Source organism: Pipistrellus hanaki, assembly GCF_964339955.1.
Source record: "Pipistrellus hanaki genome assembly, chromosome: 8".
In the NCBI taxonomy this organism is placed as follows: Eukaryota; Metazoa; Chordata; class Mammalia; order Chiroptera; family Vespertilionidae; genus Pipistrellus; species Pipistrellus hanaki.
Genome location: NC_140510.1, coordinates 40,510,738 through 40,536,241, shown reverse-complemented (window position 1 = coordinate 40,536,241; position 25,504 = coordinate 40,510,738). Strand labels below are relative to the sequence as shown.

Here is a 25,504-nt window from a genome sequence, read left to right as displayed (position 1 = left end):
TTTGATTTTAAAGTGGTGAAAATCTCTTTTTTATTTAAAATGCAACATTATGAAACCAAGAATATTGCAGACGGAAACATTACTCATTGCTGGTGAAATTCTGGAGGGGTGTGTGTGTGTGTGTGTGTGTGTGTGTATTTAGAATTCTCCCAAGTTGAAGGAAACACCCAGGGGAAAAGATGCACATCACAGACAAGGTATTCTTTAAGCCTGTGTGTTCTAGAGTTTGACTAAGTGGAAGAGCAAGTTATTGACTGAGAATGACATTTACTCCTGGCCCAGAGTCCTCACAAGGCGACAGTGTGTCTTCATGAAAACACAGCATCTCCACTGTGTCTGTTGCTTACTTTGCCTTTTGGATTTCCACCTTGCCTGGCAGTGACACTGGCAGCTCCACCCAGGGCAAACATCCCTGGGTTTCTAAATAAGGCACAAAACTGAAAATACACAAAAGTGGAGTGCTTGCGAAAGATAAAAGAGTATGGTGGCTTTTGTCCATACTATGTGGTGATAATGTCTATGTCTTTTTATCATGGGAGCTAAGGAAAATAATATTTAGCTCTTCAATTAAGATTTACTTATTATTTTCTAAGAGTAGCTTGGTTGGTTAGAGCGTTGTCTTGATACACCAAGGTTGTGGGTTCAATTCCCGGTAAAAGCATGTACAAGAATCAACCAATGAATGCATAAATAAATGGAACAACAAGTCAACGTTTCTCTCTTCTCTCTCTCTTCCTCTTTCTCTCCCTTTTCCCTTTCCTCTCCCCCCTCTCTAAAATCAGTAAATATTTTTTTTAAATAAGAGGAAACCACACCATAAAAAGACCTCATGAAAAAATCTCAAGTTTTCCATGTGACTAATTTTGAAGCCTTACAAAAACGGTATGCATTTTTAAATTTAAGTTGACTAATAACTTATTTAAATTTTTAACTGACATTTTTTATGTAGAAGGGGAGATTACACAGAACTAATTTCACTTCCAAAGATGTTTACTATTAAGACCTGCTTATGTTTGGGCATTAGAATATTCAATCAGTATTAGATATTTCTAAATGGTAGCACTATGCTGGGGACTTTTTCTATATTAACTTATTAAAATTTCACAGTGAACCCTTGAGTACACATCATGGCTACCTCATTTCACAGATGAGGATCTGAGATAGAGGGCGGGTAAGGACCTTCCCTGGATCACACAGCCCGTCAATGGCTAAGCTGAGAATCAGTCCAGGTGGTCAGCTGAACTATCTCACATTTAGCAAAAGTCATTTTTTTTGCTTAAATTTTAGGCTATGGGAGTGATGCTATAATTATTAATCTAAACTGCAAAAATAATTATATATTTTATCTTTTAAAATATCGTAAGTGCATGAGGCAAACGTTGCTCTCAGCAGGCCTCATGTCAGGCCTGCGTGCAACATGAGAAATTATTACAGATGGACAGATGGAGGCTTAACCCATATTTCCTTCTTGCAATCTCTTATTCTTGCTTCAATATTTTATCTCCACGAGTAGAGCTCAGTCACCTTCACTCTTCAGTCCTCCACCGAATTATTGGGGCAGTGACTGAGGAAAGGAACCCTTGTCTCTGTGGTCTCTGCTGTAGGAGCTGAGGGGTCTTACTGTAGAGCAAGCATGTCAAACTCAAAGGCTAACATGGGCCAGAGGAACGAGGCATGTGGCCCGCAGGTTGAGAATTTTCGGCATGCTTGTGTAGAGGGCCTGGCAGTGGACCCTCTTGCTCTGACAGACAGCCCTGCCTGGGCCTGAGTGTCTGTGAGGAACCTCCTGTGAAAAGGCCATCAAAGTAGCTCTGCTCAGAATTTATATTCTGAGGAGGGGCAGGGTCTGGGGAACCAGACAAACAAAATAAATAAAAGAGAAATAATAGTGCTAAATGCTTTGAAGAGAATTAACATGGGGTGATGTGATGGCAACTTCTCTGCTTCTTTAGACAAGCTCCCTGACAGCCTTTATGAGATAGAAGAATTCCAGGTGTAGGGATGAGCAAAGACAAAACCCTTAAGACTGAGAAGGCTTATGGATATTATGCCTATAAGAGAGTCAGTGTTGCTGTAGCCCCAGGGGCTAATGAAAGGGGCATGAGAGACAGGTAAGGCCAAGCTGGTTGGTTTTATTCACCAGTCTGAGGTTCGGGATTTCCTTTTAGACTTGTAGGAAGCCTTTGAAAGATTGAAATGGGGAAATGATTGCTAGAGTTTAGATTTTTAAATGATCGCCGTGGAAGCTTTGGGGAGAGATTGGATTGCAGCATGAGCACAGAAGCAGGGAGATTGTGATGGTGGTGTAGGTGGAAGGGGATGGTGGGTTGACCTGGCATGGTTGTAATGGAGACTGAGTTTATGGATTCACCATCTATTTTGGAGTGAAGGTGGGTAGTTGGGGAAAGAGGGACTGAGGTTAATTTTTAGATTTTTGGCATTTAGGAGGTTACTTTTTGAGATGACTAAGGCTAAGGAAGTGAAATGAAGATCTCACTTTTGGGATTGTCAAGTTTGAGATGCCTAATAGATAGCAAATAGGAGATATAAAAGATGGGCACTAATCCCCCAGCTAGGGTGACTATATCATTGATATGCAACCTGGGACACTTGAATGTAAAATGGAAGTGTGGTGGGGTTTGGATTTAAGTGCTGAAGCAGGGACAACAGAGGCAATTGGGACTCTCTTGGAAAACTGTGATGTATCACATGCAGGAGTTTGTTTCCAGGAAAAATTTCAGGATTGCCGGTATCAGATGCTTAGAGTACTGCTAAGAAATCGAGTGAGATAACAAAGAGGTCTGTTTTTAAATATCCAGAGGGACATGAGGATCACTGGTGATAATAAAAATTTATGACAGTCTCAGTGGGTTTAGGGGATTGCAGCCAGAAGGGAGTGGACTTGTGAGAGAGATTAGGTCAGGATATGAGGTCAGGAAGTAGAGATGGAAATGATAGACAACTTTTACTTTATTTTATTTTATTTTATTTATTTTATTTTATTTTATTTTATTTTATTTATTTTATTTATTTTATTTTATTTATTTTATTTTATTTTATTTTATTTTTTTATTTTATTTTATATTTTATATTTTATTTTATTTTATTTATTTTATTTTATTTATTTTATTTTATTTTATTTTATTTTATTTTAATACTTTTATTGGTGCCAGAGAGGAAGGGAGAGAGAAAGAAAGATAGAAACATCAATGATGAGAGAGAATCATTGATTGGCTGTCTCCTACATGCCCCCCTTCTGGGGATCCAGCCTGCAACCAGGGCACGTGCCCTGACCAGGAATGGAACCAACCGTAACCTCCAAGTTCATAGTTAGTAGATGCTCAACTGCTGAGCCACACCCACCGGGTTATAGACCCCTTTTAAAGAGAAGTTTTAGGGTATCTGTTGGGGATTTACCTGTTTCCTTTTAGTTTTAACAAATTTAAATGCCTGATCTTTTTTCTGAATCTTATTTTTACATACCTACCTTTCTTCAAACTGTCATCCTAGAAATATTAAGATTTTATGTTGATAGTATACAGATGTTTTCCTTAACACTAGCATCTAATGATTAACTAAATTATCTAATCTGCAAGCATTTTTAACTTTAAGAAGGAGATAAAAACAACAACATTGAATTCTCTAATATTTTAGGAGCTACTTTTAAAAAACTGTATAAAACACATTATCTTCAGAAAAATGACCCATGAAGGTGTTACTTGATCATTCTTGGGATGATTTTGTAAGACCTGTGAATTCCTTCTTTTACGTGTTTGCCTGAGGTAGGACGTGCCTGGCACTTAACACATGATAAACAGTAGAGTGAGTAACTGAACAGGACAGTTGGTTTAGCGTTTTGTAAGAGTGAATAGCCAATGGAGTGGTACCATTTTAGAGAGACTCTTCAAAAGAATTGTAAGTATATATGATTTACCAACTTAAAATAATCTAACATTTTCTAATCATTGGCTTTTTATAATAGTCTAATATTTTCTTATGAGCTATTATTACTCTTATGTATTTAATATGTTTGAGGACTCTTTCAATCAACTTTTTATAGAAGAAGCTGAACTTAAATTTTGTGAATTGATATTTTGGATTGACAATTACATAATTTTTTCCTTTGACACATTAAATGTATGTGCAATGATGTAATGTGTGCTGTTAGAGGAGAAAAATTAGATAATACTTAGTTTATGAAAGACTATGTGTGTATACAATTACTTACCGCTCTTTAGTTTTAAGACATAGTGTAATTCCTTTCAGATTATCATGAGCATTTTAATAAGTTTATAATAAGTACATTTATCTAGGGCTTTCACTTTTATCAAGTATTAATCTTTTTTTATATAATATAAGAACCCTATAAGGCAGATTTTGGATATATTCTTCATTCACTATCAGAAATCAATAAATGGAGATTCAGAGGTATTAAGTTACTTAACAGAGAAATTCAAACTAGAATTAATCATTTTTATCCCTAGATTGGTGCTCTTTCCCCATATATCATTCTGGCATAGGGACTCTCTATATTAACACCACTTTATGTTATGAGAAAAAAATCACATTTAGTTAAATTTATCTGAATTAAACAAACAAACAAAAACCGGCCCTTAATATAAACCTTTAGAGAAGACCCTGAGAGTAATATTAACTGTCAGCATGAGTCATAATAGAAAGTTGCTAGTGGAAATTCTGGTTTGGCTGGTACTTGATTACATATGGCTTTCGCTTACTTAACTAACCAAAGAGCATAACCTGACTCATCATTTTGTTTATAGTACTGTACTTCTTTTGTAAAAATGTGTGCACTACAACTTCATTCTTTTTTTTTAATGACCATGCTAACCTCATCCAGTATGTAGATGCCTGGCATTATGTAATGTTAGATGACATGCGAAAATGAGTCTTTTTGTGTATGCTAAAATTTAGGGGGGAGATTGTGGATAATAAAAATGGTCCCTTTAATTGAAACTCATTGGCAGTTTGGTGACTTAAAAGAAATGATGAAGTGAAGAAAAATGTGAACTAAAATTGTGTGTGTGTGTGTATGATCCATATATATTCCATAGTCATACTAATACCAGTTTGAATACTAATACAAATACCATTCAGATATAACAGATCTTTGTTATTCGTTAATTCATTTTTGGACACTTAGGTTGTTTCCATATCTTGGATACTGTGAATAATGTTGCAATGAACATGTAATGCAAATATCTCTTTAATATCCTTTTTCATTTTCTTTGGCTATATACTCAGAACTTTTGGATCATATGGTAGTTCTATTTTTAATTTTTGAGGAACTTCTACTATATATTATTTTCTATAGTTGATATATTAATTTATAATACCTTCCAACTAACAGTGCATGGAAATATTCCTTACAACTGTTTGATATTTAAAGAAGTCTTTTGAGAAGTAATGAGATTATAAAAACCTGAAGGAATAGAGAATTAATATTTGTTGTACCTCGGAAAGATTCTTAAGTGTTCAAATTATAAATCAGCTTGCTACTATAAAATGTATCCCAAACTTGGAAAATAGTTCAATAAAATCAGAGTGGTTATTATTTTTTAAAGAAGGGCAGTGTTCTAAATACCTTGTAGAAATCTGACTTGCATGATTCAAACTTAGTTTATCCATAGAAATATATTCATGAGTTGTGTCTCAAATTTAACTCACAAAGAAACCTTGTGACATTTAAGGTACACATAAATTATAACAGCAGAAAATGCAGTTTCACCATATTTTATTTTAATGATCAAAAAGATATATATCAAGTTATTATTTGTCCCTGGTTAGTAGTTGCTACTAAGTACACACTGAGGATTAAAAATGAAAGAAATCCATTTACCTATGCAGATCATGAGGTCAGATAGTTAAGACTATAAATAGGCAGATTTAATGATGTTATTAATAAAAAAGATGAGAATGTCTCTCTGTGGTGTCTTGTTTATTCTTACTAAGCTTATGTTCTTTAGAAAACAAATTACTAAAGCAGATGGAATAAGGAAAAAAATGAAGGTGAGTAATAGAATTACTTTAATCTGTTATTCATTCAACATTAAGAGTATAATTATATTCCATTTTAATGTTTGAGACAGAAAATAATATTTTATGTTTTTAAAGAAAATAATACCAAATGGTATTAATCTTTCTCTGCATGAATCCTTAGAATTCAGTGTGGATGAGTGTTTTCTAGAAAATCTTGGTGTTATGTAGCTATGACTTTAAATGGAGTATTTGGAAGCCTTTCTATCACTCCACCATTGTCATCACACAGTTATTATACAGAGACAAATGTGGTGTTTAGTTCATAAACCATATATATGGAGATGTTCTACTAGAAATTCATTCTTTCTATTCCATACTGTTTCAGCCATCCCACACTGCTGTGGCCAGCACTGAACACAACCCCACGCCCTCTGCCCTCTTTTTTTTTCTTCTTTTTTTTATGTTCAGCCTATTGTCAATTATGTCACAGAACTCTTAAGTTGTATGGATAGTCCACTGAAGATTCTAATCAGTGATTATTAGGGTAACTTGTTTGCCAAAGGTTTTTTTTTACTTTTTTTTTTTTAATGTAGCTAAGTTCTTTTTGTTTTTGTTTTTTTGTTTTGTTTTTTTCAAAAGAGAAACTAGAAAACAATGAAAAAATTGTTTAAACAACAAAAATGGATGCAATATTAATTGGATGACTGGTTACATTTGGGTTTTTTTGTTTGTTTTTGAGAATTGATCTTATGGAATCACATAAAGGTGATTTTTGAATTTTCACAGTGAATTAGAGAAAGGTTAGGTTGTTGGTCAAAAAGAAATGGTCAGAATAAAGAATTAGTTTTGCTTTTGAGATAAAAATATAAATAAAATTCTTTATATTTTCTAGTTTTTATCTTTCCAGTTTTCCTCAAGAAAAGTGGTAAAAGGAGATTAAGAAAACAAAGTAAGAATGACATGTGAATGATGTTTATGAAACTGTGGGGACAAAAAGTAGAATACAATGATCTTTTTGTGAGACTATTGCACTAAATAGCTCATTGGTTTTTATTTTAGGATCAAAAAGTGCATGTGTCAGTAATTATTTTAGCTCCCTTTTCTTGGCATTCATCATAACAGGACCACACCTATTGCGCCAGAATTCTTGTGCTAAAAAAGTTGTTGTAATGGCTTTGATATTCTAAGAGCTATTTTTGAACAAAATATCTGCTAAGACTTTGTGCTGCATGGCCATGGGTACTTGGCATGTATGTATGCCTTTGTTTGTAGATCCACCTATTTCCTCAGGGAAAGTTTGCATAAATGAGGCTACTGTATATTTCTGTGTCATTTCCGTCTGCTGTTCCTTGGGAGGAAGAACTGCCTTGGATTTTACAGTATTTGTACTCCAAATAAGCTACCTCTCTGTGAAACTGAAAGAAAAAAAGGTAGTTGGGAGGGCTGGGAATAATATTTTAGGTTGTCTAAACCAGGCAGATAACACATAATTTACTTTTTAGAGTATGGATGATTTTCTTTGTTTGAAAAGACTAACTATAGTTTAATAGATCATGAAAGCATGACTCTGATGAATTAATCTTTAGCATATACATTTTAATGTTTCTTTTTCTTTTTCTTTTTTTCTGGTGAGTCAGTTCTATTAGCTGTTGTTTCAAGGAAAATAAAAACAAATGGTACCAATCTGTCTCTCCAAATAGAATTTTAAGATCTTGATTGTTGTTTCATCTGTGCTGGCAATTCAGTATGGGAGAAAGGAAATGAACTACCCTGGGTTTAAACCTCGATCTGCAGTTTACTATGACTAAAGACAAGTTATTATCCCCTTGGGAACTTGTTCTTTTTTTTTTAGTTCTTTATTGATGAAAGTATAACATAGGTCTCTCCCCCCCCCCCCCCATTGACCTCTCCCTGCCTGCTCCTGCCCCCCCAGCCCAGGTCCCCACCCTCCTACTGTCTGTGTCCATGGGTTATGCTTATTTGCATGCAGACTGGTCCTTTTTGGTTGATCTCTTAGCCCCTCACTCTTCCCTCCACCCCTGCCTTCTTTATACTGTGACATACAGATAGAGCAATCCACAGGTTGTTATAATAACTGTAAGGCATCCATAGCTTCTTGCCCTTTGCAACTTACAATAAATTACACTATTGATGTTATGGGTGCTTTACCAGTGCTCCTTGATAGATCAAATTAAACAGAAAGGGGAAACAAGGTACATTTGGGGCTTCTTATGTATAGTTAAATTGTATAAGAATACATAGTAATTTTTTGAGTACAGGAACTGTCCTATTTATTGCTGTTCCCAAAGCAAGTGTGGGTGCTTAATAAATGCCCGTGGGAGCGTGTGGGTGGGAAGACTCACGTTCCTTCACTTTCTGGTTCAGTGTTCTCTCCCAGATAGCATTGCCTTAGACTCCACATTACTCTACTAAGTGAACTCATTTTAATTCATCTATAATTGGACCTTTTCCACAAGCAGGAATATAAAATACCTTCTTCTTTGCTGTTGATTGGGAGAGAATACATATGAGATACTTTATTTGGGAGAGTTGTCAAACAATGCGAGAAAATATTTGTGAAAGGTAAATGACTATGATAGATTTAGGTGGAAGAGAAAACTCTTTTAATGGGATATAGATGTGGGAAAACCTAATGGTTGGTTGGTTTCTTTTATACATTGCTTATAGACAACCAGATTTTTTTTTAATGACTGAAAATAATTTATTACTTGTGCAAGTTCTTATTTGTGAGAATGAGGGTCAAATGGTAAAAAACAACAACTGTCATTTCACACCAAATGCATAAAATGCCCTATCCCAGCCTGCTTTTCTTTAAAACATTTATTATTGCCGCTACTGCAGATGTCCCCGTTTCCTCCTGCCCTTCTCCCACCTCCACCCAAACCCAGGCCCCCTTCCCCTGGCCTTCTCCTCACTGTTGTCTGTGTCCAGGGACTATGAATATATGTTCTTTGGCTAATCTCTTCATCTTTTATCCAACTCCCCACCCGCTTCCATTCCCTTTTAAGAAATAAAAAGGAGGCCCGGCCCATGAGGCTCAGTTGCTTGGGCATCATCCTGGGCACCAAAAAGTTGCTGGTTTCAGTTCCTGTTAGGGCACTTGCCGGGTTTGTGGGCTCCATCCCTGTTAGGGGGCATGTAGGAGGCAGTTGGTCAATCAGTGTTTTGCTTTAACAGCGATAATGTTTCTCTTTAACTTTCCCTCTCCCTTCCTCTCTCTCTAAAAATTAATTTAAAAATCTTAAAAAATATATAAAGGGAAAACATCTGAACACCTCTGTCTCTTCTCTCCCTCTCCCTCCCCCCCTTCTCTCTCTCTCTCTCTCTCTCTCTCTCTCTCTCTCTCTCTCTCTCTCTCTCTCTCTCTCTCTCTCTCTCTCTCTCTTTCTCTCTCTCTCATTAAGGTGCCTGTATTCAGCAAGCTTCTGTTCACTAATCAGAACTAATCACTAATCCAAATTGTGAACATTTACTATAAACCATTTTAATATTATTGTCGCTGTATGAAAAGTATATTCTGTATAAACAGAGATTTCTTTGCTTTTATGTTATCATATACTTGCAATTAAAAAATACCTATAAATAATTAAGGAAAAAGAAAGGCCAGCTCTTTCACAGAGATCTTTATCTTTGTCAATATTCTTTGTCAATAAATATTATTTGCTTTTAAATTCCATTGTGATGTTTCAGTTCTGATGGCACAAATAAGATTTGTAAATATATATTTTAAACTATTTTATTGTTGTATATACTACGGGATTAAGAATAGTCATTAAAACAATTATATAATTAATAGAAATGGGACAGTACCAGCTTATTTCTTCCCCAGATAAAAGGGATTATTTCTATAGAAAATAAAAATCACGGTTTTTGGAGAGCTATCCATATAGCTTAATACTACTTAGATAATCATTCTACTAAAATAATTATTAGTATTATTTCTGACATGTGTGACCTGATCCATAGTGATGTTTGTTTATTGTCTTTTGCTATTAAAAATAATGCTGCAAGGGATACTTTAACTAATAATACATTTAATAGTTTTAGCTGGTGTCTTTGAAATAGCTTCCTAGTAGTATTACTGGGCCACAGGGTAACAGCATTTTTCATTTTGTCAGATATTAGCACATTTGTCTCCATTGGGAAAATTCCTCCCTTTTGGCCGCCCACCAGCAATGTATGAGAGTGCTTGTTTTCCCCTTCTCACTCATAGAGTAAGTTGTCAACCCCGCCTTTTTTCTTTCTTTCCAAGTCTGATAGGTGGAAACTGCATCTCTTTGTAATTATTGGAGGATTTTTGAACTGTGTGATTATTTTGTCATCAGAGATGTGACCTTTCGTGCCAGTGACCAGGAAGCTTTTCCTGTGAAGGGTCATATAGGAAATACTTTAGACCATGTGGGCCCTACTGTCTGTGCTACAACTGCTTAACTCTGCTGTTGTTGCATGAAAGTATGCACTGATAGTCGGTAAACAAATGAGCATGCCAGCATTCCAATATAACTTTATTTGTAAAATGAATGATGGGCTGAATTTGGCCTGCAGAGCATAGCTAGCTGACCCCTGCTTTATGCCACTTCTGTAAGTATAGACAGTTAAAAATGGCCAGATACTTGTACCAAGCTAGCTAGCTTGTTCTCATATAATAGACTGTGCACTGATATATTAATTTCATGAGACAGCTGAGACTCAGTATGTGTTGGGTTGGTACTAGAACAAAAGTTCACACTCTCATAATGTAATGCCCTTTCCCTAGCTCCCCTTCAGGTTTTCTCGGGACACTGTATATTGGGTATTGTTTCATTTATAGTAGAGGAGATGGTACTTAACATTGAAAGGACTTGTTCTTCTTCAAGCACAAATACTCATTGGACTTTTATTGATGCTCATTTTTGCCACCTGGTGATTGGCATTGTTACCTGTAGTCAAGGAGCATGGTCAAGCCCGGCCCATGTGGCTCAGTGGTTGAGCATGGACTTATAAACCAGGAGGTTGTGATTTAATTCCCTGTCAGGGTACATTGCCAGTAGTGGGGCTGGCAGGAGGCAGCTGATCAAAGATTCTCTCTCATCATTGATGTTTCTATCTCTCTCTCCCTCACCCTTCCTCTCTGATATCAATTAAAAAAATAAATTAAAAAAAAAAGTAGCATGGACAGGTTAGATAGCCTTAAAGGGCAGGATTAAGCTTATGACTAAGGATTCCCTTGAAGCTATATTAAACCACTGAACTATTTGAGCGTAATCAGAAAATGATGGTAATTTTTTACTCCAAAGAATTTATTTTTCCACAGAGCTAAGAGCAAGTGATCTAGCATTAGAATTTATAGCAACTGCTTAAAATAGAGATTAGCAATCTTTTAAAAATGGTGCCCTAAGTCTTGATTTACTCTGTTATGTTGCTACATTTCTTCCAGTAAGAGGGTTGATGAGAGACAGTGGGGAACTGTGATTCATTCCTCCCTGAGGAAAGGTGAAAAGGGTATGGTAGGCACTTGGCACAGAGGCACAATGTAAAACTGAAAGCCATGGGCCTGGGGTTTGAAATGTGCCACTTTTACCCATTCCTGTGACAGGCTCTTAAGAGAGAAAAACTGAGGGAAGTCTTTATAGACTCTTGGGATTTTAACTCTTATTGTGTTGTATATGAAATAATGTCTAGGTTAGTCTTTTAAATGTGTCTTTTTTTTTCCTCTAACAAAAGAATCTTTAAATCAAGTGCTTGTGTGTGTGAGAGAGAGAGAGAGAGAGAGAGAGAGAGAGGGATTTGTCAACAATAATTATTTTATATGGAATCACAGGTAAGAACCTTCCATATACATTTTAAAAATGTAACCCTTGTTTCTCATTGAGGATATGTTTTCCCTACAAGCCTTGGTTTTAATATTATAAGTTTTTTGTCATATCAGCATTTTTACTTCTGTATTGATATGTCAAGTTTTGTTCTGAATAGTGGTATTGCATTTAAGTAGATTAGGAATTGATTTTATTTGCACGTCTTTCACTATCTATAAATGAGAGCTTCTTTACTCAGTTATATAGTATGGATTGTAAGTAGGACTTCTTAGTCATTAAATGGAACAATACACATTATTGGGGATTTTTTTTCTCTTTCTAATACCTTTGCCTTTATTTTAGTCTAGTGGTTCTCAAATTGTCATGTGCTGGATCACCAATATATATATATCATCTGGATCTATTTAAATAGGTACATTGGAGGGGTACTCATGTAAGTCTGTATTAGAAACAAGTTTCATAGATGCTTCTAATACCCATCAAAATTTTGGAAATCACTATTTAGACATATTTTATTATAATTTAAAAATAATTTTATTTGAAATAAGTTGCAAAAATAGTGCAGAGAGTTGCCCTTTGCATCTTCCCCTAAGCATCCCCCAATAATAATATCTCAGATAACCCTAATACATTACTAAACCCAGGGGTGGCATTGGTAAAATATTGTTAACTTTGACCTTTTCAGATACCACCAGGTTTTACATGCATTCTTTATTATTGTTATTCTTTATTATTTTACGTTTCCGCCATGTGCAGATGGGTGTGAAAGCACCCCAGTAGGAAGATAAAACTCTTGTATCACCACAGACTCCTTTGTGGTACTTCTTAATAGTCCCACTAGGGATCTGTTTTCTATGACTGTAGGCTTGTCACTTTGGGGTTCTTATATAAATAGAATCGTACAGTATGTCACCTTTTGAGACTGGCTTTTGTTTTGTTTTATTTTTGTTTAGTTATCACCAGAGGATATTTTTCCATAGATTTTTAGAGCGAGTGCAAAGGAGAGGTGGAGAGAGAGAGAGAGAGAGAGAGAGAGAGAGAGAGAGAGAGAGAGAGAGAGAGAGGAGAGAATTATGTGAGAGAGACACATCCATTGGTTGCCTCCCACACATGCCCTGATGGGGGCAAGGGATCAAACCTGCAATCTAAGTATGTGCCCTTAACCAGGAATGGAACACATGACCCTTTGGCTTACAGACCAAAGCTCAACCATTTAGCAGCACCGGCCAGGACAAGAATATGGTATTTCTGATGATTGACTTCTGATTGCTCCTTCACATGAGTAAATCTGAGAACCACTGGTCTAGTTTTATAGAAGAAAGTAACAATGAGGTCCAAAGAGGGGAAGTGACCCAGTCAAGGTGACACAGATAATTAATGTCAACAAGACCATGAACCTGGGTTACCAGGCCTCCTGCCCAGAGTTCTCTAAACCTGAAATGGAACTAGCTTTATCTGCACTCAGCATAATGCCCTTGAGATCTTCCATGATGGTGAGTGTATCCAGACTCCATTGCTTCTTGTTGCTAATATTTCATTGTGTGGATGCACCACAGTTTGTTTCTTCATTCTTCCAAGGGAGCACATCTGGGTGGTTTTGCTTGTGGTTGTTATGAAGAGTACATTCATCATGTACAGGTTTTCTGTGAACATAAGTTTTTATTTCTTTTGTGTAACTAACCATGAGTAGATTTTTGGGTCATAAGATACGTGAATGTTTATATTACACTGCCAAACTGTTACCCAAAGTGAATGTACCGTTTTGCATTCTCATTATACAACCCACAGATGAGAGATCCAGATGCTCCACATTCTCCTCTGCATTTAATATTATTAGCTGTTTTCAATTTAGGTGTTTAGTGGTTTCTCATCATAGCTTTAATTTAGATTTCCCTAATGGATGGTGATGTTGAACATCATTTCATGTGCCTATTTGCCATCTTATATTGTCTTTGATAACGATTCAAATTTTTCATTTGATAATTGTATTCTTTTTTCTTCTTACAGTTTAGCGGGCTCTCTGTATATTCTGGATATAAATCTCTGTTGTATATGTGACTTGCATATACTTTCTCCTAGTCTGTAGCTAATCTTTTCATCCTTTTAACAAGGTTGTTTCAAAGAGCAAAAGTTTTAAATTCTTAATGAAGTCCAGTTTTTCAATACTTTAAAAATATTTTATAGATTGTATCTTTGGTGTCATATCTAAGAATCAACTTCCTAATAAATCTTGGTCCCAAAGTTTTTTTCCTATTTTGATCTAAACATTTTACACGTTTTTATCTTACAATGTGATCAACTTTAGGTTTTAATATTTCTAAACTAGAGGCACTATTTCCAAGTAGTTCTTTTAGACCAGTATTTGACAACATCTATAGCTAGGAAAATGAGTTTGGAAAATTAATTTCAATGACTTTTCTTTATGAGTATGCAATGAACATTATGCTCAAATGTCATTTACTCCAACATACACCACTCCCCAACATAGATTTAAAACTTTAACAGAGACCAATGACTCAATGCTGTTGAATATTTGCCGAAGTACATATTTGAGAGTAGATCATTAAGATAGTGACTTAAAAGCAATTTTTGCCTTTATTTAATGGTTGGTTAATCTATCAGTGTGCTTTCTTGGCTATGAATATATACATATATTTTAATAATTATAATGCCCACATGTAATGATTTTTAGTTTTTAACCTAGTATACTTTAAAAAAAATGAAAAAAATTCCATTAAAAATTTTTTTTTAAAAAAAAAACATAATTTATTTAGAATAGTTTTGGCTGCACAGCAAAATTAAGCAGAAGGTACAGAGATTTTCCACTTATACTCTGCCCCACACATGTATAGGCTCCACCATTATCAATAGCCCCCAGTGGAAGGGTACCTTTACCACAGTTGGTGAACCTGCATTGATACATCGTAATCATCCGAAGTTCATAATATAGTAGGGATCACTCTTGATGTTGTGCATTCTGTGAGTTTGGACAATGTATGAGGACATCTATTAATCCTTATAGTACCATCTAGTATGTTCACTGCTCTGAAAAATTCTCTGTGTCCCACCTATTCATCCCTCTCCCCACCACTTCAACTCCTGGCAACCACTAACTGTTTTATGGTCTCCAAAGTTTTGCCTTTTTCAGAATGTTATATAGTTGGAATAATAGAGGGTTGGGCAATAATAGGTTTGTTGTTTATATGGAAAATAATGTAATAAATAATAATACAAGGATATATAACTGTAAACCTATTTTTGCCCCACCTTGTATAATATGTAGCCATTCCAGAATGGCTTCTTGCACTTAGTAAGATGCACTTACATTTCCTTATTTATTTATTTGTTTATTTATTTTTATGGCTTGACAGCTCATTCCTTTTTAACACTGGAAAATATTCTGTTGTCTGAGTATACCATATTTTATTTGTTCATTTAGTTATTGAAGGATACCTTAGTTGCAACTAAGATCTTTAAAACTTAACTTTATGGGTAAAAATTTATTTTTCTTTTTAATATATTTTTATTAATTTTGGAGAGGAAGGAAGAGGGAGAAAGAGACAGGAACATTGCTGATGAGAGAGATTAGTTGCCTCCTGCATGCCCCCTATTGGGGATCGAGTCTGAAACCTCAGCATGTGTTCTGGCTGGGAATTGAACCATGACCACTTGGTTCATAGGTCAATGCTCAACCATTGAACCACACTGGCCAGGCAGACTCATCTCATTTTTAGGTTACTGATATCTAAGGATCTCATATGGTAGGTATTTTTTTCAGTCAAACCAGTTTCTTTCTGTAGTACTGAGCACATAGGGGTGACCAATAAATGTTGACAGTCCTGTGACTCACTGTTTGTTTTGCTTTCAAGTCTGTTTTTTCAACTTTGTCATTTGTTTTGATTTTTTTTTTTATCTCATCCTTTGATATGACCATTTCTATCGGAGGCTTTCTTTATATTTCCTTTTGTTGATATTTAACTTTCTTAACTATGCCTAAAATAAACATTGCGTATAAGATATTTAGGAAAACCCAGAGACAAGCTGAAATTACAGGGACATTTATAGGGCAGGTATGAGAAACTTAATATTTAATTTAAATTTATAGATACACTTTCCTACTCTATCTTAATATTTGTGATGGTTCCTTGGGTGTATATATGTATGTAAAAATATATTTATATTTTTATATTATGTATATAAAATATACCTCAGTGAAAAATATCAAGGGAAAATTATGTTTTTCTTTCTTTCATAAGAGATTTTCTTCTTTGATAAAAGAAAGCCAAAATATAATGGGGATTTGGAAATGTTATTACTAAATTTTTGGACTACTTTTAAAATTTGTGATATTTAGTGGTTCTAAGACCTTCTTGAATTTATATGACTTGATTGATGCAAGTAGCAACCTTCAGGCAGTGTTTCAGAGTTTGTAAAGTTCTTATGAAGGTGTATCATTAACTCTAATTGAATACCTAGCATGCATCAGGCATTATGCTAGACCAGTGGTTTTCAGGTTTGTCTGCATTTCAGAATCAGTTGGGAAGGTTTAAAATATCCCTGCAATCCAATGAATCCAAATTTCTGGGCCTGGGTGCTGGCCTCACCATTTCCTAAAACTCCTCAGGTGAATTCACTGTGTAACCAAGTGTGAGAACCACTGGGTTGGGCAATGAATATACATTATCTATTTCACCTCCGTAACCCTGGGAAGCAGGACATACTATCTAAGGTTGTGATTGAAGAAATCTTTCCAGAGAGATTAATTACTAATATGTACAGGCCCAGATGCAAACCAAGATGTCTGACTCCTTTCTAACCTTTAACTCTATCAGTAACCTTGGTGTTTAGCATGTAGATTTTTTCCCTCTTTAATTGCAATATATACGTATTTTCTATCACTTTGTGCCTTTCTGGAATATCTTACCAGTAATGTTGCCCATGGATAATAATACTGCATGGATCTAGTGTACTGGAAATTTTTGCTTTCTCCCTGCCACCCTCTACACCCACCCACAAGAAAAAGGTAGACACCAAATTATACATTTATTAACTAAAGCACGTGGGTGTGTGTGTGTAAGACATGGCTTAGAAATGCTTAGATGTAAATGGCTTGGATGTAAACTATTAGCCAATCATCTTTTGTAAATGGGATATACATATTGTGTAGTTATTTCTTCTATTGGGATAGATATGTGCTTAAAAGATATAAGGAGCACTTTCTGTCTTTTTGGGTACAGGACAATGAGATCATAACAAAAGCTTCATAGTCTCATGCTAACCTCTCCTGGAATAGAAATTTCAAAGAAATTCTGTTTCAAAGAAATTCTGTTATGTCTCTGGACCTCACTCTACATAATCGCTAAGTTCTTAAAAGAAGTAAAAAGGGAAGGTAATGTATTAATCAAAAGTACAAAAAAATTATATTCATGATATCTGCCTCAAAAAACTTTTCAGGCAGATAAGATGATATACATTGCCAACCATGCCGTAAGACACAAGGTGTCCAAGGTGCTCTATTTCCTGCCTTGTGTTAGTTACTCATCTCCCTCTGTATTCTGTCTGCCACACTGTCAGAACCAGAGGGAAGGCTTGTGTCTTGTCCTTGGATTTGCTCCACTTCATCCAACACAGTGTGCTGAGTGTGATAGATCTTCATAGTTAGTTACTGAACAAAAGGATCTGTTCACTTCAAATTTCCACTATAAACATAAACAAGATACTGAAAGATTTTAGTATATGTGCTGCCGAAGCGAGCACAAGATACTGAAAGATTATAAAGTGGAAGGACTTTTATGTGTAAACAGGAAAGGTTCTTGAAAGAAGAGGCATCCAAACAGGGTTTTTCCTATTGTATTATAAAGAGGACTAGAGGCCCAGTGCACAAAATCGTGCACAGGTAGGGTCCCTAGGCCTAGCCTGCGATCAGGGACCAGGGACATCTTCCACCCGTTTGCCAGTCTCCAGTGCTGCCCCACCACCAACACCCACCTGGTTCCCTGTTTGCCATCTGGTGATCTATCAGAGCCTGCGGGCTGTGGGGAGGGACCAAGAGGTCTGCCTTCCGCTCGCTCACCAGTCCACACTCCCTGCACCACCACCGCCACCCATCATGGTTCCCCGTGACTCCCCATTGGCCATCCAGCGATTAGAGCCTGTGGGCTGGGGGGAGGGACTGAGAAGTGGTCAATGCACCTCGTAGCGACTGGTCGATCGGTCGTTCTGGTTGTGACACTGTTATGGTTGCTGGCCTTTTATTATATAGGACATCTTCTGTGGACAGGTGAAGGCCTGTGCCGAGGGTGCGTTAGAGCCTAGCAAGAATAGCATGGACCTGAAGCTGAAACTGAGGCATAGAATTTATGTAGAACCCGACTCTGCTAGCTTGCTCGTTGAGGTGAGGATGCAATCAAGGTGTCACATGGGCCTCATGCCACTACTGGGATGGGATCTGCTTCTGAGCTTACGCATATGGCTATTGGCACCCTTAGGTCCTCACCTGCCTGTGGGCTGGACAGAGGGCATTTCATAACACTGCTGGTTTCCCTTGAGTAGGTGAGAGGGTGTCCGAAACTGATAACACAGTCTTCTGGGAACCTAATCTCAGAGCTGACATCCCATTATCTTTGCTGCATTCTGTTTACTGGACATGAGTCACTAAATCCAGGCCACACTCAAAGGAAGAGGATTGCACAAGAAGTGAGGGTCACTGGGGACCATCCTAGAGCAGCCTATCACCAAAATATATGTTACTAACCCACTTATAAAAATATAACTTAATATGGAATTAATATGTAATAAGTACGAGTAGATATTTAATGTTTTTTTATTAAGTCTACAAAATACAGGGTGTGTTTTACACTTTGTAGTGCATCTTAATTCAGATGCTATATTTTCACTGGAAATACTTGCTCTGTGTTTAGATGCCATAAAATTCATGGTGGAAAAGTAGCTCCACATATCCAAGCTGTTCTGAATATGTGTGCCTTATATGCCCTTGAGTTGGCTCTGACCCCGGGACACCCTATGAATGAGTCATGTCTATACTGTCCTGCTCAGATCCTGAAGTCTCCTGGAAGCCAAATTTCAAATATACTTAAATGTTATTCAGTACATGAATCAAGTATCAGTTTAAAAATATAACGTACTTTTTTCTGCCATCGTGGAGCCCGTGGAGGCCTGCTGGGAACATGACTTCTGTAACAAGTATGTCTAGAAGGCTGTGGTCCAAGGCCATTTTTGCTTCTCTAAGTGGGTCTCCCAAACCAGAGGGAGCACATAGCTCTTCTTGAAGGTGTTTCCGAAACCGGTTTGGCTCAGTGGATAGAGCGTCAGCCTGCGGACTGAAGGGTCCAGGGTTCGATTCTGGTCAAGGGCATGTACCTTGGTTGCGGGCACATCCCCAGTGGAGGATGTGCAGGAGGCAGCTGATCAATGATTCTCTCTCATCGATGTTTCTAACTCTCTATCCCTCTCTCTTCCTCTCTGTAAAAAATCAATAAAATATATTTAAAAGAAAAAGAAAGAAAGTGTTTATACTTGAGATGAAACTGAATCCTGTCTGGGCAATAGATGTGCTTATGTGCACAAATAAAACAACAACACAGTGGCTCCTGGTGGCAAACCAAACAACCAGAGTCACGTGGGGAAAGGTAGCTCATGCTCATGGAAACAGCAGCACGGTTTGTGCCAAATCCCAGAACAATCTTCCAGCTAAGGCCATTGGACACAGACTCTGTGTAATGCTCTGCCCCTCCAGGATTCAAACCTAATGAAAAGTAAATAAATAAAGTGGATGTGTTCTCCTGAAGAAATAACAAAGTAAAATAAAACTGAACATATAGTTCCTCAGTTACACTAGTCCTGTTTCAGATGCTCAGTAGCCACGGGGCTGCCATGTGGAACAGCAGAGTTCTAGAAATTTGGTTGCAAAAGGAAGGAGTGAATCAAAAACAGTATTTGGAAGGAGCAGGGTGGTGGGAATTAAGATCACAGAAATCGGTGCATTTTTGTGTGTGTGTTCTCGGGAGAAGGAAAGAAATCTAAGATGATAGAAACACAGGGTGTAATTGATGTGGCTCTGGATTAGTGGGCAGATTTGAGTGGAGGGCAATTGGGGCAATGAACCTGAATTGATGAATGACTTGTGGTAGAGACCTTCTATCCCAGGTGTTCAAATGCAAACCAACTGAGTGTGGGAGAATGAAACCAGAAGCTTTTTACATTTTTCTTTTGAGTTGTCACTCTATTCATCATTTTTTCCTAGTGTGTGTGCCAAGAGAGGGAAAGGCCCTTGGAAAGGGAGCCATTTCCTGCGAGCCCCAAAGAGACCCTTTCCTGACCAGAAGTGTTCTCAGCCTAGGAAGAGCGCCCTGGAAACAAGTTCTGTCCATGCCACCCCTTCCACCGAATGTTATCTGGACATTTGCTCAGCTCCGGTGCCCTGCTCCCAGTCCTAAAATATCTTATGAGGCCTCCATTTTCCATCTCTAAGCAAAATTAATATGCAGAATCTCTGTATGTCTGCGGCGAAGGGGGCCTGGGATCATCTCTTCGGATACCTGTATTTTGTAAATGAGGGAGTGGAGGACTGGAGAAATGAAGTGAGTGATTTAAGGTAACACAAGTGACTAGTTAGGACACTGCCATGCTTTTTGATTCCCAAGGTGCTATTTCCAAAAGCCCACCTGGGAAGCAGCTAAGCCTCTGTTGGTATGAGTGGGCATTTGCAGGTTTGGCTTCTGCATTCCTGTGTAAATACTACCAGACAGCTCTTGTCAAGATTATGGTGAGGGTTTGGTACCAGGCTATTTTTCCCCCCTCCTCTATCACTTGGCTTTGTGCATCCATTGTTGTTGTTAGTTTATTTTGTATGAATGTTTCAGCTCCCAAAGGGACAATGCATGTCATAGGGAAGAAGCTTTAGCATCCGACGACTTAGGTTTAAATGTCCACTCCATCGCTTATAGCTAAGTTCCTTCACGGCTCTGTGCCTCAGTGTCCTCACCGGAAACATGGGGATGCATGGCCACCATTCCCTCACACAATGCTGTGACTTAGGACAATTTTCAACATGGAGTCAAGCATTCCTGGAGTTAGCTGTTGTTGATAGCATAATAGTAAAATGGAATAAAGGACATTTGTGTATGTGTGTGTCTCTATTGGAGCTTTGGAACTTGAAGGCGCACTAGCATTTAACACATGTGTAGTGTGATGTGAAGAATGCCCCCTGCCTCTGTATTTGGTGTGTTAGGTCACATGTACTGGAAAGACGAGTTCCGCTTTTACAAGTGAAAATGGAGCACAGAATTAGGTTATTCTTTCCTCACATTGACCATGATCCTCATGGGGCAAGGGAAGCTACAGCCAGGACATCTGAGTTCTGACTCTCAAGTGGGTTCCATGGCTCGGGGAATTCCCTCTGGGCAAAGGAGGTTTCTTTCCACCCTAAAAGTCAGTCTGTCCCAGTTTAACCCCTAGTCCCATCCCAACCCGAAATAGGCATAGGACTTAGAAGCTTCCTGAGCCTTGAATGCTTTTAGTCGTGTGGATCTCTTTGGACTTCTTATTCCTCTCATTGGCTATGAAATAGCTTGTGTTACAAAAGTGTTTGATTCTCAGAAACGCACCGAGTTCTTAGAGACATATGAATTCATGGAACTCATTTAACCTTCCCTTTCTACCTCCCTCAATTAAATCAACAAACATGTGTGCAGTACCCTGACTTGCACCTGTTGCAGTTCCAGGTGCTAGCAGAGAATGAGGCAAGCCAGGTCCCAGCACTCAGAGAATGTTCATTCTGGAGGCTCAGGGCAAGTAATAAACAAGTAAATAAGTAACCAGGATGGTATCCAGAAGTGATAAATGTGAGATAGGGAAAGTAGGGTTATGTGAAGGGTGTGCTGAGAGGGTTGACACCTCTTTTGAGTAGTTAGAGAATATCTATGAGGAAGAGATATTTGATCTGAACTCCGAGCTCAAGGAGCAGACCGTTGGAAGATCTGTGGTTAAAAGCATTTTGGGCAAAGGGAACAGCTGGGCAAGTCCCTCGGCTGTGAAGGGGCTGGGCCTGTGTGAAGACTGGAAAGAATGCCAGTGTAAATTACACAAGGAGCTGTAATAGGAGGGGAAGCTCAGAAGTTGGCAGATGCTAGTGCTTTCTTAGACTTTAGCACACATCAGAATCACATGGGAGGTTGTCAAATGTGGATTACAGGCCTCTTCTCCCAATGTTTGTGATTTTGTAGATCAGGGTTAAGGCCTGCGAAGTTGCATTTCTAACAAGTTCTGAGGTTCTGTTCACACTTTGAGAACACCAGGCTAGTTGATCCAGGAGATAAGGAAAGGAATTTGGGTTTTATTTTCAATGTAATGAGAGGCCACTAAAGGATCAAAGATATGATCTGATTTGTGTGTGTGTGTGTGTGTGTGTGTGTGTGTGCGCGCGCGCGCGAATAACTTAATTTTTACTTTATTTTTCCATCACCATTTATCCCCTTCATGCCCTCTTCCACATACCCCTGTCCCACAATCACCACATGGCTGAGTTACATATTTAAAAGAGCACTCTGAGTGCTATAGGAAAGACCAGTAAGGAGGCTATTGGAGTCCTCTAAGCTAGAGATGTTATCTTAATTGCCAGTGTGGTAGCAGAGGAACTGATGAAAAGTACACTGAGTAGTATATGTTTTAGAGTTAAGGATTCACGGAACTTGATAATGTATTGGAACTAAGAGACAGGGAGAAAGAGGAATCACATTATGCCTAAGATTTTTGCTTGTTAAGGGGATGGTATTTAGTGTCCAGTCATTGGCAGAGGTGGGAAGGTTACTGGGGGAGGTTTGGATGTGAATAGGCATTGGGAGTGGAGAGGAGAATCAAGAGTTTGGTTTTAAGGTGCCTATAGGACATCCAAATGGAGCTGACCATGTGGTTATTGGGCATATAAGTCAGTCCTCAATAAATAGGTCAGGGCTGCAGATGTGAAGTTGAGAGTCACCAACTTGTAGATGGTACTTAAAACCATTGAGTTTGATGAAGTCACCTGCCAGTGATGGCTGCTGAAGGAAGAGAGAAAGGAGCAGAGAAGGAGCTCCGGGCTGCTCCTGCATTTAGAAATCAGGCAGGGATATGAGGGCATTAGAGACTGAGGAGTGGCAGTGAAGAAAGAAGAAACTGTTGCCACACAAAGAAGTAGAGGGAGAGAGAATCCCAAGCAGAGGGTTTGGGCAACTGTTAAATGTGTCATTGGAACTTGGAACTTGGGCACTTACTCAAATGTGACCAAGATTAGACAGATAATCGTCTATTACAATGGGATACACAGGCGATTGGAGACCTTGACAAGAGAAATGTTTGTCAAGAGTCATATAATGCCTTAGGTCTCTCCTTGTTGCCTTTCGTTTTTGCTTATCTTTTAAAGTTACTGGATATATTCACCCTGGTTTGATTCTAGGCTCTTAATTGCATTCCCTCAAGCACATAGCATAATGTTATGCCCACCATTAGGACAAATTTTATTTAATAAAAATTTCTCTTGTTTTATTTAATGAGAAAGGAGAGAGGGAGAGGGAGAGGGAGAAAAAGAGGTAGAGGGAAAGGGAGGGAGGGAGAAAGAGAGATCTCAAACAATTGTTTTTAGAAACTGGTCTTTACAGTTGAAATGCATAGATTAGGGACATCAAAACATGTCAAGTTATTTTGAAGAACGGCCTCATGGAAAATTATCACAAGGCAGCTTCTGTCTGATAGTCTTCTATACTGAAAGAAGGTAGCTGTTAAATTCCCTTTTGGTCGTTAAAATGTAATACTTAAAATGTCTATTGTTTTATTAATCTTCACCTGAAGATATTTTTTCCATTGCTTTTTAGAGGGAGTGATGGGAGGGAGCAGGGAGAGAAAAACATCAATGTGAAAGAGATGCATTGATTGGGGTGAGGAGTGAACTCCACCACCCAGATACATAGCGTTGACCAGGAATGGAACCCGAGACCTTTGGGTTCACAGTTTGATGCTCTAATCACTGAGTGCCCATTGTTTTAACACTTGTAATTCCATTCTTATAGTTTATCTCTAATATTGAAGTTGTATTTTTGAATAGTACTTCTCTGAGTGAATCTCTAAGAATATTATATAAATAAAGCAAAAATATGAGATGCCATTGGACTGTCGTGGCTTATTAAGGATGTAATTATTGTATAACTCATGTAATTTAAAACTTCTTTTCTCAAACTAAGAAGGGGTTATTTAAATAGATATCTGTTACTTTATTCCCTCTCTTCATTTATTTTAAGATGTTAATATTGACAGAATGGAATAATAATTTCCATGGACAAATGATTTTTGAAGAGTTTTGTAAATCAAATAATAAAAAGACCAATCAGTAGTAAGAGCAGGTTGCCAATTGAATTTCACATTAAAATTAAGTTTTGATATTTTTAGTGTATTATTGTGTAATGTGAAATTGTACCTTAATTTTTATTATGGAAATTGAATGTAATACTGAGATAATTTTAATAAAGCAATGAATTACTTAAGCAATAATTACTGTGGATATGTTTTAGAGTTAAGAATTCACAGAACTTGATAATGTATTGGAACTAGGAGATGGTTCCAATATTTTTAAGGCTTGATTAATGAGTTTTTGCTCTGACCTAGAGAAATTTTCTGTCTCCAGTAGCTTTTCAGTATAACCTCTCTACCCACCCTTGTGTGAAATTTGCTATTGTTTATTGTTAAAAATAGGAGCCTCTGAGGAGTAGAAACTGATAGAGTAGGCCACTGGGAAAGAAGAGTTTATGTGAAAATCCCTTGGGTAAGAGAACTAGCTCAAACATTCTTGTTTAAAAGAATACAGGGACTTTAATGGCAGTTACTGTGACTTTAACATATTAACGAAAACAAGTATTCTTAAGCAGTAGATTATAATTGTTATTGCGTGTTGATATGTTACTTTTTTTTTACTTTTTCACACTTAGATTAGGTTATAACTTGATTATTTTCAGTGTATCTTTGACTTTGGGTGACATTTAATTTTGTTATTGCTTCAAAGTATAGTCAAGAACATTGGGAGAAATGTAAGTAGATCAATCTTAATATTTTCATTGGTAAATAAAATGTCCAATAAGTTAACAAAGTCTAAAGCTACTTAGGACTCAGGTCAAATTCAGGCCGCTATATGGTATTCTTTTCACTAGTCTATGCTATGTAGCCAGCAAACTTTAACCAGACAGACACATTCCTAACTTTCATATAAAGGGATCACAGTTGGGAACCAACATATAATTGATCCTACAGGGCTCTGCTTGTCAAATTCTACTTTTCTTTCAAGAGCTGAGTCATACGTTTCTTCTCTTTGAAATATACCTTGATCCCTGCCTCCACACTCCCCCAGAGCTAGTTTGAGCTTGCTCTCATTGCTCTGAATTTTCAGGATTACCCACTCTGTTTTGTATTCTTTATTTAATTACTTGCACATTACATCTTCCCCATGATTTCTAGTTCATTGTGGAAGGACCTTGCTCTGATTCGAATATGCTTTCTAATTTTTAAGACCCAAGGTAACAAATGTTTTATTGTGTGAAATAATACCAGGGAACATTAAAAGATGTTCTTAACAGAAGTTCTTTGTAAATAATATTTCAACTAGTGCTTTGTTCTGATGTTGTTTTTTTTTTTAATAAAGTAGACTTATC

General features: G+C 37.3%; 1 protein-coding gene across 10 annotated transcripts in view; it reads left to right on the top strand.

The window, feature by feature from the left end:
• The window catches only part of COBLL1 (cordon-bleu WH2 repeat protein like 1), a 140,701-nt gene that overhangs the window by 51,778 nt on the left and 63,419 nt on the right, over positions 1 to 25,504 (top strand). Inside the window, exon 1 of one of the 10 annotated variants that reach the window (XM_084891590.1) lies at positions 3,821 to 3,915. The exons of the other annotated variants lie outside the window; for them this stretch is intronic. The gene's annotated coding sequence lies outside the window, so the exon portion shown is untranslated. Of the gene's footprint in view, positions 1 to 3,820; positions 3,916 to 25,504 lie in introns of those variants that run through there. 10 annotated transcript variants of the gene reach the window in all.